The following is a 12,948-nucleotide window of genomic DNA, read 5'->3' as shown; positions in this document are numbered from 1 at the left end:
CAGCCAATAAAAGGCCATGATAGTATTTACAATGAATACAAACTTTGACACTTTGTCAAATGTTGGACTCACAAAGGGGCTGCTGTTGTCTCCGATAAAGTAAGCGGGCCACAAGTCACTGTCAATACTTGAAGAAAACTTTCAATTCAACCTGCTGGAGAATACTCTTATAGTCATATTCACTTTGGAAGAAAGTAACATGGATTGGAACTAGATTGTTATTTTCTTAAAGCGGACCTATTATGCTAATCTTTCGACCCAATTATATGGACTTGTAGACTCCTATAGAGCAGCTACACACAATAACTCACACAGAAATCTTTCTAGACCTTCCAGGATCTGCACCTATTCCAGTTGTATTTTCTTGTATTTGTGCTTCCCATCAAAATGGTCTGTTTTAATGTATTCCACCCAAAGCACACCTCCTGGGATGCACTGCACTGTGATTGGTCACACTGTCAAGCTAATTCTGGACTACCGCAAATAATCAAATTTAATGGGTATATGAGTTCATAATAAATGAATGAAGTCGTTGGAGAGCAAATTGAAAAGTGTTTAGGAGCTACTGGTGGCTCATGATCTACTGGTTGGAGACCCCTGAAGTGAGGATAAGCGATACAGAAAAGTGATGGATGGATGGAAAAGTGGAAAAAGATAATAGGTCCCCTTTAAATCCACCACACAGAAGACCACAAAGTCTGTGAAAAATAAAAGAACAGTAAGAGAAAATTCATTCATTCATTCATTTTCTACCGCTTATCCTCACGAGGGTCACTGGGGTGCTGGAGCCTATCCCAGCTGTCTTCAGGCAAGAGACTGGTGGCCAGCCAATCACAGGGCACATATAGACAAACAACCATTCACACTCACATTCATACCTATGGACAATTTGGAGTCGCCAGTTAACCTAGCATGTTTTTGGAATGTGGGAGGAAACCGGAGTACCCGGAGAAAACCCACGCATGCAAACTCCACACAGAGATGGCCGAGGGTGGAGTAAGACAAAATAACATTTTTATTTTCATTTGCACTATAATTGAATGCTGGTTTGCACATTTGGCACCTATGAGTTGTTGCGGATGTGAACGCATACAAAATAAAAGTAACACCAACGGAGTTTGTGTCTGCGAGTTTTCGCACGTGTTGGCATCAGCCAGGGCACAGAAAGGACACCGTGGGTGAGCGGGCAGGATGAAAGTTGCCCCCAGCTGGGTCGGCCGTGCTGGTTACTGTGGTATGAATGCTCAAAGCTCCTCTTCAGACCCCCTGGCTTGCTACGGGACAGCTGACATCAATGAGGAAGTCCAGCATCTCATGGCATTATTTCAGCCAGCTTAAGCATCTTAAAAGTCTAAATGACGCTGCTTATTTGTCTGGGCGGCTGCTTTTGCTTCAGCGTCAGCGTCAGTGTGGGGTGAGGAGAGTCAGGAAATCACGGGGGTATTTAACAAAGCTTGGGTAATTGATTGTGGCAGATCCTGCCAGCAAACAGCAGGTCCACAGCCCCCTTCCCTGCGCCCAGCAGAGGGCCTGCATTGATGTGGATAAGGGAATTATCTCTACTCTGGTGACTCGCACAGGATGACGCTCCAAATTCAATGAAAGCAATCTACTGTAGTCTCCATCATTTCACATTGTTACAGCAAAAACATCATTTCTATATATCCAGATATGTCACAACGTCTAAATATTTCATCAGAGGTATGGCATAGTGGTTTGTACGACAAAAGTAAGTATGAAAATGAAAATGTCCAAATTGGGTGAGGGGCGGAATTGTATCCCATCGTCACGGTTCGTTATGTTTTAAGGTCATTTTGGGTCCAGCAAGGGAACAAAATGCAAACCATGCAATGGCCTAACTTTAATCATTTTACAATCAAACATCAATGCAAATTGCTTGCAGGTAATTTTCCAATAAATACATTTCCTAAATAAAAAGTAAAAATATAGATGTATTGTATATTTATACAGAGCCAAGTAAAAAAAATTGAGTATTTAATATGTTTTTTTCTTCATCATTCAGAACAATAGACCTTCATATAGCCTTGATTTTTAGACTGAATCGTTTCAAGCCTTTTATTTTTTAAATATTGATGTTTATAGTAGCATTTAGCTCATGAAAACAAAAAATCCATGTGTCAAAAAATTTATTGATTCATTTATTTTCTGCTGCTTCTCCTCATGAGGGTCGCAGGGGGTGTTGGAGCCTATCCCAGCTGTCTTCGGACGAGAGGCTGGGTACACCCTGGACTGGTGGCCAGCCAATCACAGGGGTCAAAAAATTTGATATTTAATTTTTTTTATTTATAATAGGGCTGCATGGCGGTCGAGTGGTTAGCGCGTAGACCTCACAGCTAGGAGACCAGAGTTGAATTCCACCCTCGGCTGTTGAGTTTGCATGTTTTCCTCGTGCATGTGTGGCTTTTCTCCGGGTATTCCGGTTTCCTCCCACATTCCAAAAACATGCTAGGTTAATTAGCGACTCCAAATTGTCCATAGGTATGAATGTGAGTGTGAATGGTTGTTTGTCTATATGTGCCCTGTGATTGGCTGGCCACCAGTCCAGGGTGTACCCCACTTCTCGCCCGAAGACAGCTGGAATAGGCTCCAGCACCCCCGAATGAATGATTTATAATATGTTAAATTAGTGTATTCAATATATGGTTGCGGCTCCTTTTGCACGAATCGCTGCTTTAATTCTCTCTGGCATGCAGGCAATAAGCCCATGGGACTGATGAGGTGTTGCGGAGGCCTTAGGATGCTTCGATAGCGGTCTTCAGCTCATCTCTGTTGTAGGTTTAATGTTACCCATCCTCCTCTTTACAAAACCTCACTGAATCTCTATGGGGTTTAGGTCAGGTACATTTGCAGGCCAGGTGATATCGTTGTCAGTAAACCAGTTACTAGTGGTTTTGTCACTGGGAAGTCAGCGTCTCCAAAAAGCTTTTCAGCAGATGTAAGCATTCATTCATTCATTTTCTACCGCTTATCCTCACAAGTGTCACGGGGGGTTGCTGGAGCTTATCCCAGCTGTCTTCCGGCAAGAGGCAGGGTACACCCTGGACTGGTGGCCAGCCAATCAGAGGGCACATATAAACAAACAACCATTCACACTCACATTCATACCTATTTCACATTCTTTGAGTTTTAGCTTGGCATGTGTTATGGCTGTAAGAGTATTGTGCCTGTTTTAAGGTCATGCAAATCTACAACAAATGCTGTTTTTTTCCGGTGATCAAGTCTGATCAACTGTTGATCAAGTGCTTGTGTAGTCTCAACCAACATGACAGTAACATTACTGACAACTAGTGACCAGTGTAGACTACTACATCTTAGAATGCGTCTTCTGAATGCCTTGTATTTGTATTTCATGTCATGTAACCACTTTTGTTATTGACAATGCTTCATTCAAAACCCCCCAAAATTTGTAAAATTTGCTGAAATATGCTACTCTCGGGCTAAAAAATAGACTCTATTATAATCTATATAATCTATATAATACTGTGAAAAAGTGAATGTCAATTTGTGAATGTTGCCACTTCAAAATATAGCTTAAAATCTTATTCCAATAATTGCACTAATCTGTACTTGCTGTATGGAAAAATCAACATTTTGGACTTAAAGGGGAACTGTACTTTTTTTTTTTTTAATTTTGCCAGTGATTCACAATCCTTATGTGAAACATGAACTCATTACTTTCACTTTTCTGTACATTCTAGCACGGGAAAACGAGTTAATGTGAGCTAGCCAGCAACAGACATCATGGGAAATACCTAATTTGATGCCCTAACAAAAAAACCTAATAATACACAACTGACTTGTTTATTAATCAATCTACAGCGATATTAGTATTGTAGCAGCTAACATGAAAAACTGTTTTTATTTTATGGACTAACACGCGTTGCTAATCGCTAGTCTCAGCGTCAGTGGTTAGCATAAGGTGGTTAGCATAAGCATGTGTATCAATACGGAGAGAAAAGAAGTTCCGGTAGTGTTTGAAATCATCAAAATATGGTAAGAAACTACAACTATTACATGTTATCATCCGTGTATGTGTTACTGATCACTGCATGTAGTTTTTTTTTTTTTTAGAGGTCAAAATGGTGGCCAATGACAGCATTGTTAGCGCATATTAGCGCATATTAGCGCATATTAGCATGTTTTCTCATGTTATAATTAACAGAAAAGGGAAAGAAATCTGTGTTCATGTTTCACATGAAAATAAAGTGCAGTTCCCCTTTTAATTTTCTTGTTCGCATATGTATATTAATATTAATTGCTTCAGTTGTCCATAATCTATTTGAATGGGGAAAGCTTATTTATCGTGTCAAATGTTGTTTCATTAAAATGTTATTATGGTTAATTAATTACAAAGTATCTAATTCATTACAGAAAACATTTCAATACAATTGCCAACCCTTATGAGTAATGGAAAGAATGAAATACAAAATGACTATTGTCATATTTTTCTATCTAAATGAAAAGGTATGTATTTAGGGTTCTGATGACAAATACAGCAAATAAAATAATGACGCAGCATCAGGAGCGATGATGCCATATCCTTCTTAAGGAAAGTGCACAGTACACACAAACACTTTTCTTACACACACACGTACACACTCAAGCAGACACTAAGCACCATCCCCCTCACGTTTGCGGGTAATGGATTTTTATCAGGGCAACAGCATCAGGGCAGATTTTGACGAGTCCCAAGGCTGCTCTACAATTCCTTTTGAAATCCCTTCCTTTAGTAGTCTTGTTCAAGTAGCCCGAGGCCATGGCCCTCTGAGATCACAATGTTATTAATACAAACATGTCAAACCGCATGCTGAAATCCAATACAGTGGTGCCAAAATGTCAAGGTGTCAAACTCCTAAAATATGAATTATGCTATAATATTCCTGAGCACGCACACCAAATATGCTGCAGTGCATAAAAATCTGGCTATGTTGAAGAAGTCCTTTATATTTCAGTCTAATACCACCAATGGCGCCAGCAGATGACATACTGATGTTCAAGAACAAATGCGAGATGCTTCCTGGGCTGTCTTTGGGCTGTGCGGTCCCGAGTCTCCAAACCGCTCCAAAACTAGATAGAACAATTATTTGTACAATAACTTGGGTGAATATTGGGAGAATATTCACACACCATTTCAACATGGGGACATTCCGACTAGCTATTTTACCCATCCCAAAAATCCATCCATTTTCTATGCCGCTTATCCTCATTATCTCAGCTGTCAGTGCCCGAGAGGCGAGGTTCAGCCTGGACTCGTCAACAGCCAATCGCAGCCCAAAAGTCCCACTTCACCCAAATTTCACATTTTAACTTGCCTTTGATGATCAAAATTTTTACAACAGTAATCCCTCGCCACTACAATTTGTTTAAAAATATGCATATTTAAGCATATGCTGCATATTTTTTGGCCTAAATTAAGAATTTTCCAACTTAAAATGACTAAACTCTAAATTACCCATAGAGTAAGTATGAATGTGAGTGTGAATGGTTGTTTGTTTATATCTGCCCTGCCATTGGCTGGTGACCAGTCCAGGGTGTACCTGCCTCTCAGCCGGGATAGGCTCCAGCATACCCCTGCGACTCTTGTGAGGACAAGTGGCTTGAAAAATGGCATTCAAAAGATGCATTCAAAGACGTTGTGATGATGTCTTCAAAGACGACTTCAAAGCTTTAGTTGAAAGAAGCTTGATTTTACATTCATTCATTCATTCATTTTCTACCGCTTATCCTCACAAGGGTCGCGAGGTGTGCTGGAGCCTATCCCAGTTGTCTTCGGGCGACAGGCGGGGTATTTGGACATCAACTGATCCAAGCCATTCAAACACCAAAACATTCAGGTTGTTCTATTTTGGACGTTTTACAACGGGGGTGGGTAAACATCCGGTCCCCCAAATGTTTAAATCGGGCCCGCCTGTTTCTTCCAAAGTACTTAATTTAAACTTTTAAACAAAAATAAAAAAGGAGGGACCTTCACATACTCTTTAATAGTCAATATTTTATCCTTCATAGTTCATATTGTACAGTATTTACACATCCGGATGGCTTATTCAGTAAAAAAAAAAAAATGCCAAATTCAAGCACAAGCAAATATTGCATATTAAACACTTTTTACAGATAAAATAAAAATAAATAAGAATTATGAAGCAATGAAAAGTTTAAACTAGTGTATCAAATATATACTTTGTTATATTTTGTTAACTCAATGCGGCCTGATTTTACTGTATTTCCACATTTTCCAGGCCAAAAATTCCCTTAGAGATAATCGTCATTTTTCTCACATTTTTCAACACATTTTATCACAATGAAAATGTTCAGTTTTACACATTTCCAAAACTAGAACTCGGAACTAGTACAGAACTAGTACTCGGAGAGCACAGCACTCCGCCAAGTTCCCCCCATTTTGTGGTTCACACAAAATAATTATACAAAATTATTTGCAGATCAAACTTGTCCGTGTGTGCTGTGACCATTTTTCATGAAGTTAATATATGCACAAATACCGAAAATGGTCCAATCTCACAATATTAAAGAATCATTGAAAAAAATTCCTGGATCCAGACAGTGATTGGGATGATCATCCAAATTTGATCAGTTCTTCCATATCCCATTTCCAGGAAATCATGAAAATTTCATCCAAATCCATTCAGAACTTTTCAAGTTATTTTGAACCCAAACACCAAACACTGCGCTCGGCGGTGGTAATTATTATTAATGCGACAATGCTACTAGGTCAATGTTTACGGCTGTTTTCCCCAGCTACCAGTTGGCATCTGCTGCACCAGTTAACACCCACTAACGTGTCGCACAACATGTCCTACCTAAGAACACAGTGCTCACTGTCACTTTCAATGATTATTAGCGTCGTGAACATGACGGACGCCTCCATCTGTAGAGGGATCGGGTGGGTAGCATCCGGAGAGACAGCGTTACCTGATGCGTTTTGTCACCTCTTCCGGCTGCCTGAACAAGCGCTTGGATGGTTGCTTTGGCTGCAGGGCCTGCAAGTGTCGTATTGCATCTGTTGTGGCTGCTTGCTCCTTTCTAACTCTCCACGGCGTATATGAAACTAAGCAGATGAGTTCTGGTTCACACGTGAACTGCTCAGGCCGCTCAGTCCTGTGAGAGCAAACTGTCAGTCAGCCACCAGAGGACCTTCAAGCGCTGACCTGCTTGGTCGGATCAACTGCACTGCTCTCTTTCCTGACGCTTGTCTAACATACAATATATATTTCTTCTTACGCCATGTTAAACAATAAATGTATGAGTCCGAGAGCTCATCCCGCTACACTGGCCCTCACGCTTGCTCGCATTATCAACGATCACCACTGTTCACAAACCTCACTGGGGGGAACCCAGGGGGCATAGTGTGTTTGTAAAAGTACATCAACAATCAACATAGAACATAATGCTACCTCACTCTTCAATTGTGATCATTATCACAAAAAACAGTATAATTATTATTTTTGATAATAAATAATTGCACTCTAACAGTGCATGCCTCTCCGGTGTATTTTGATACAGTAAAATGACTTTATGACTTATGACTTAATAAGCCCCTCTACCTGCCGACACACACACGCAAAACTTCAAATTATTATTATTTATTCAAAATTATTAAAATATCTATCTATCTTAATCTATCTATCTATCTATCTATCTATCTATCTATCTATCTATCTATCTATCTATCTATCTTGCAAACGTACAAAAGCAGATTTTCAGGTCAGATGAAGGTACAGTAAATGTACCATGTACTGTACTTAATTCAAGTGTACTTCAAAATATAGTTCATCTGCGTACGCTATGGTTTTTGGCAATACTGCAAGTTTTGGTATCGATCTGATACCCAATACAGTGGAACCTTGGTTAGCATACACCCTGGTTAGTGTGTTTTTTGCTTAATGTAAGGCAAAATGCAGGCAAACATTTTCCTTGGTTTATGTACATTTCTTGGTTAGAGTACAATGTGATGCGCCCCTTGTCGTGATAGTATTACACTGAGTGAGTCCAACTGTGCTTATAGCATATTTTCATCATAAAACGTTCCTGTTAGCCGTGGGAAACCTGAAGCGGAAGTCTTTGTCACTTAGCGTCGCTGCCTGTTTATGACGTCATCAGCAGTCGACAGCGTAGTTATTTGCTAACTAATACAGTTATGTGCCAAATGTCGTGCTTATCCCTTGCTGAAGTTATTTATCCCTTTCAGTCATCATTTGCTGTATATGTTTTTCTGCATGTAAAACTAGAATATTAATTAAAACTATAGAAAAGTGCCTGTGATTGGCTGGCCACCAGAGAAAAGGCTGGCCCAAAGAGAATAAGCGATAGAAAATGAATGAATGAATAAAAAAGTGTTTTGTGTTAAATTTTGGCTTTCTAGAACAGATTAATTGGATTATTAATCTATTATTTCTGGATTTGATTCAACTGTGTTTTGGTTTGAGTCTGAATTTCTGGACTCGAGGTTCAACTGGAAACAAAAGGCCAAGCATTGCTGATACTGGCAATTTTCAAGATCCTTCATCCTTGAATCTTTATTTGTTCTTTTATTTGTTGATAATGTCATCATCTCATCAACCTTGCAAGGCTCTGACACCGAAACCATCTTTGGTATGGATGCTATCAGTATTTGGATTGCGTGTGAGTGTGTAGTGATTATTGCGCCAGACGCTGCAGAACAGCCCAAAGTGAAGCAAACATTCCTCTAGAGTCCTGCCATACTTATCTCTATCACATACCACACACTATGTCAGGGGTCAGAGAGACAAGACACATAGACGGGTACAGATGGGAGGTGGAGAGGGGGCATCCCTGTCATCATCACTTTCTGGAGGGGATGGAGAAGGTTTGAGGAGGCAGGAAGTCCACCAGTCCACCATATCAACTCTGTTGAAGCCTAAGACTTGAAATGTATCCTATACAGCTTTGTGTTTGCAAGCGTGTCCAAACTTCCAGCGAGGGCCACATAGTGAACGATGAAAGGATTCAAGGGCCACTTTTGATATTTTATAAATCAGCACATACAGCTATGCTAAGAAGTTATACATAAAGTTATACTGCATCAAAGCTTTGTGATATAGGTGAAAATGTGTATTACTAGTAAAAACTTCACTCTGCTCTGTCGTTCCCATTTTTGCTGTCGGTTTTTAAATATTTGTCCAAACATTTCAACTTTTTATGGAAATAATATTTTTTGAATATTGTGAATGTATTCAGATAGTATTAAAAGATGTACAGCTTTATTTTGTTTGTCTTAGGAATTAAAAAATATATATATTTCGCCTCTATGCAACAAACTTTTGTTTCCTGATGGTATTATAATGTTTATTCTCATAAATTTAGACTATCGTTAAGATGTTACTTTTTCTTTTGACAATTACAGCTGTGTTATTTTCTTCTCGTGATTATGACTTTATTTCGTTAATATTCTCACTTTTTACACAACCTAATTTTTACAATATATATTTTTTATATAGTTATGACTTTAAAAGAAACACAATTTTCTTTAATATTTCAACTTTATGCTACTGAAATCTCATTTTCCCACATATTACAAGGTTATTTTTGTAAAAAATACAACTTTTTCTTGTTAGACTTAGGGCTGTCAATCGATTAAAATATTTGATCGTGATTAATCACACCTTTTGTCTGCAGTTAACGCAATTAATCACATTTAATCACAGATATAAATATGTTTTTATCTATAATGAGTAGGGGAAATCTCTGTGGCAAACGATTCGATGTGCAACTACAACGATAATTACAGCAAATTTTATGTAAAAGGATATGGATTTCCTAACTATGGGCCATTATTTAAAACAATAGGTTCAACGAGCATATTTTTGTATTTTGTACAAACATGTTTTTGTTTATTTGTGTCAGCTCAAAACAAGATTTGTTTATTTATGATACTGGTTTTAAATTCTAAATGCTTGTGAGTAAAAAGGCCTATTTAGAATGCACCTTTCTGTCGTGAAATGTCCAAATGAAAATACCTAAAACACAGGGCAATAGTCATAAAACATTTCATCCAAATTGTACACTCAATGTCATTTCATTTCTCTTTTAAAACATTATAATAATTCATAAATACATTATATAACTCTCGGAAAATCTGTGGGAATTTTTCAATTATTGCTGTTTTTTTTAAACTTTTCTTTTTAAATGATATTTTTAGAATGAGCTACAGGTCAATTAAAAAACAGAAGCTGTGGGCTGCAAATGCCAACTGGGCCACATTTTGGAGATCCTTATTTTATGTGCTCCACTTGGTCTGTGCAATACCTAGTTGAGCAAATTACTAGTTGTAGTAATTATTAGTAGTTATAGTTACTAGTTACTTTTCCAAAATAGTTATTAGGTATTAGTAATTAATTAGTAGGAAATGAGATATTATGAACTGAATTCTGATATAGATATTAGTGCTTAACAAGATGCCACATTTGACTGTCTGTAGCACCATTGTAACATTTGAAATTACATACATGCTTCGATAGATGACCTGTATCATAACGAATGAGATAACCCACTACTGAAAAACAATCTATTTTCCTGACAGAGTTACTCCCCACAGTGGGTATACGGTTCTTATGGGTATGGCTGCGAGTCGACATAGCAGGGTCTTAATCTCGTTGGTGGTAAAAGGGAGTGAGTGGTGGGGTGGTTGTTTAGCTGCCAGACAGTAACAGCGGGCCAGTTTACAGGTCGTTGAACCCCCCTCTTGCCCAGACCCCCCTTGGGAAGATTCCAGCGCAGGTCAACATAAACAATGCCTGGGAGAGATGTAGCATTTATTATTTTGGAGTGATATTTCAATATTTTTCTTATCTTCTATGGAATGATGCGAAGTGTTTGATCCCGTGGTGTTAAGTGCATTGCATGAATGCAGTTAAGCTGTTTGGAGAGATACCTAAAGGGGGGCAACATCTTGTCCGGGGTTTACAAAATTGTTGTGAAATTGAGCTCTCCCTAAATGCACTCATGTACTTCAAAAGTGACATGAAAATACTTTGATTCAGACATCCATCTTTCAAAGTTAGTCATATTTGATATCATTGCCTTTAGCATTCATGTAAACAACACAGATGTGACCAAAGCTGTGTGATGCCGCTACTTTGATCCCAGCCCGCATACTTTGATCCGTCTCGGAGTAAAACATGTTTTTTTTTATCCAAAGGGGAATACAAGCAAGTCAAATGGCGCTGGCAGCATTCAACTTTGGATGCAAACCACCGACAGCCAGTCCAACAAATTAACTAAACATGCTTACAAGACTTTGCCGCCGCTCGAGCCATTAAAAAAGGAGCTGCTCTGCTGATAATACATTTATAGCTAGCCCTGTGGCTCCATATTTCATATAAACCCTTTTTTTTAAAAGCACACAATCTTGATACTGGAGGCTTCTGGGTTGCGTCTGCGTTGCTATGGTAACTGATATCGATAAACACGTGTAACAAGCAGAACATAGCTGGACGTAACCACTTTTAGGAAAACAGAAGACGCTGAAACCATAAGCACAAACATTAAAAAATGTCAGAAACAAATAAAAATGTGCGGCGTAGTTTATGTTGAAAACTTTGCCTTGGTTTTTGAAAATTTTTTTGGTTAGCATACAATATGTCGCACGTCTTGTTGTGTTATTAATACACTGCGTGTAGGGGACCTATTCTGCTTTTTCCAACGATGAAATCCCAGCGTCAAAACAACCACTGGCTGCTGCTGTGACTGACGGCTGAGGATAAAAACTGTTCTGTAACATATACACACCTTTCACAATTTTTACTTGTAAATTTATTATTGCTCTTAAACCCCCAAAAAAGTATGTTTTTTCAGATTACTTGATTAATCACCAAAACTTTCAGTAGAATACTCCATTGCTAAAATATTTGATACACTGATGTGCAGTCAGTGGAGGCAGGTGAAGCATAACATTAGATAAATATTAATATTTTCTGATTGAACTATATAGTAAATGCATATTTTGTACAATTTTCTTCAGTAAAAATCATTGAATCCCGATCAAATACAGAAAAGAAACCTAAGGTGGGGCGGCACGGCGATCTAGTGGTTAGCGTGCAGACCTCACATCTAGGAGACCTGGGTTCAATTCCACCCTCTGCCATCTCTGTGTGGAGTTTGCATGTTCTCCCTGTGCATGCGTGGGTTTTCTCCGGGTACTCCGGTTTCCTCCCACATTCCAAAAACATGCTAGGTTAATTGGCGACTCCAAATTGTCCATAGGTATGAATGTGAGTGTGAATGGTTGTTTGTCTATACTGTATGTGCCCTGTGATTGGCTGGCCACCAGTCCAGGGTGTACCCCGCCTGTCGCCCGAAGACAGGTGGGATAGGCTCCAGCACCCCCGCGACCCTTGCGAGGAAAATCGGTAAAAAATGAATGAATGAATGAAACCTAAGATGAAGTTGCATTTTCTTCATATACAAATAAAAGGTATAAACACACATTTTTCAGTTAAAAAAACTTCAATAAATGGGTGTAATGTATCTAAACACAAGTGAAACCAAAGTGAATTATTCTCCTGTTTTTGGTTATCCTCTTAATAAGCAACCTGTAAAAAGGAGTCAGTGCCTCACCAGCCTTGAACCTCACCACCCATCACTGGATGTAATGTTACACTGACAGCCCATTTGTAAGGCTACAAAAAAAAACAACAGCTACTAAACTAGCAAAGCTGACCTCCAGGACACCTCTGACTGCACAAGCTGGATTACCGGCACAGTCGCCCAAAAAATGTGCTAAGTGTCTGTGAAGGCAATTACTGCCGGGAGAAGACGGGAGAAATGTCAGGGAGCAATTGGGGCAGTATGAAATGCATACTGAATGTTAGCATCTGAAGCTTTGAAGTGCTGCGGCATGATGGGAGAATAGCAGACAGCTTCAGAGGTCAGCGGCAAAGCAGATACATGGAT

Source organism: Doryrhamphus excisus, linkage group LG1 (assembly GCF_037039965.1).
Source record: "Doryrhamphus excisus strain RoL-2023G ecotype Guam linkage group LG1, RoL_Dexc_Guam_v1.1, whole genome shotgun sequence".
NCBI classification, from domain to species: Eukaryota; Metazoa; Chordata; class Actinopteri; order Syngnathiformes; family Syngnathidae; genus Doryrhamphus; species Doryrhamphus excisus.
The sequence above is the reverse complement of the archived record's forward strand: the minus strand, read 5'-3'. Positions refer to the sequence as shown.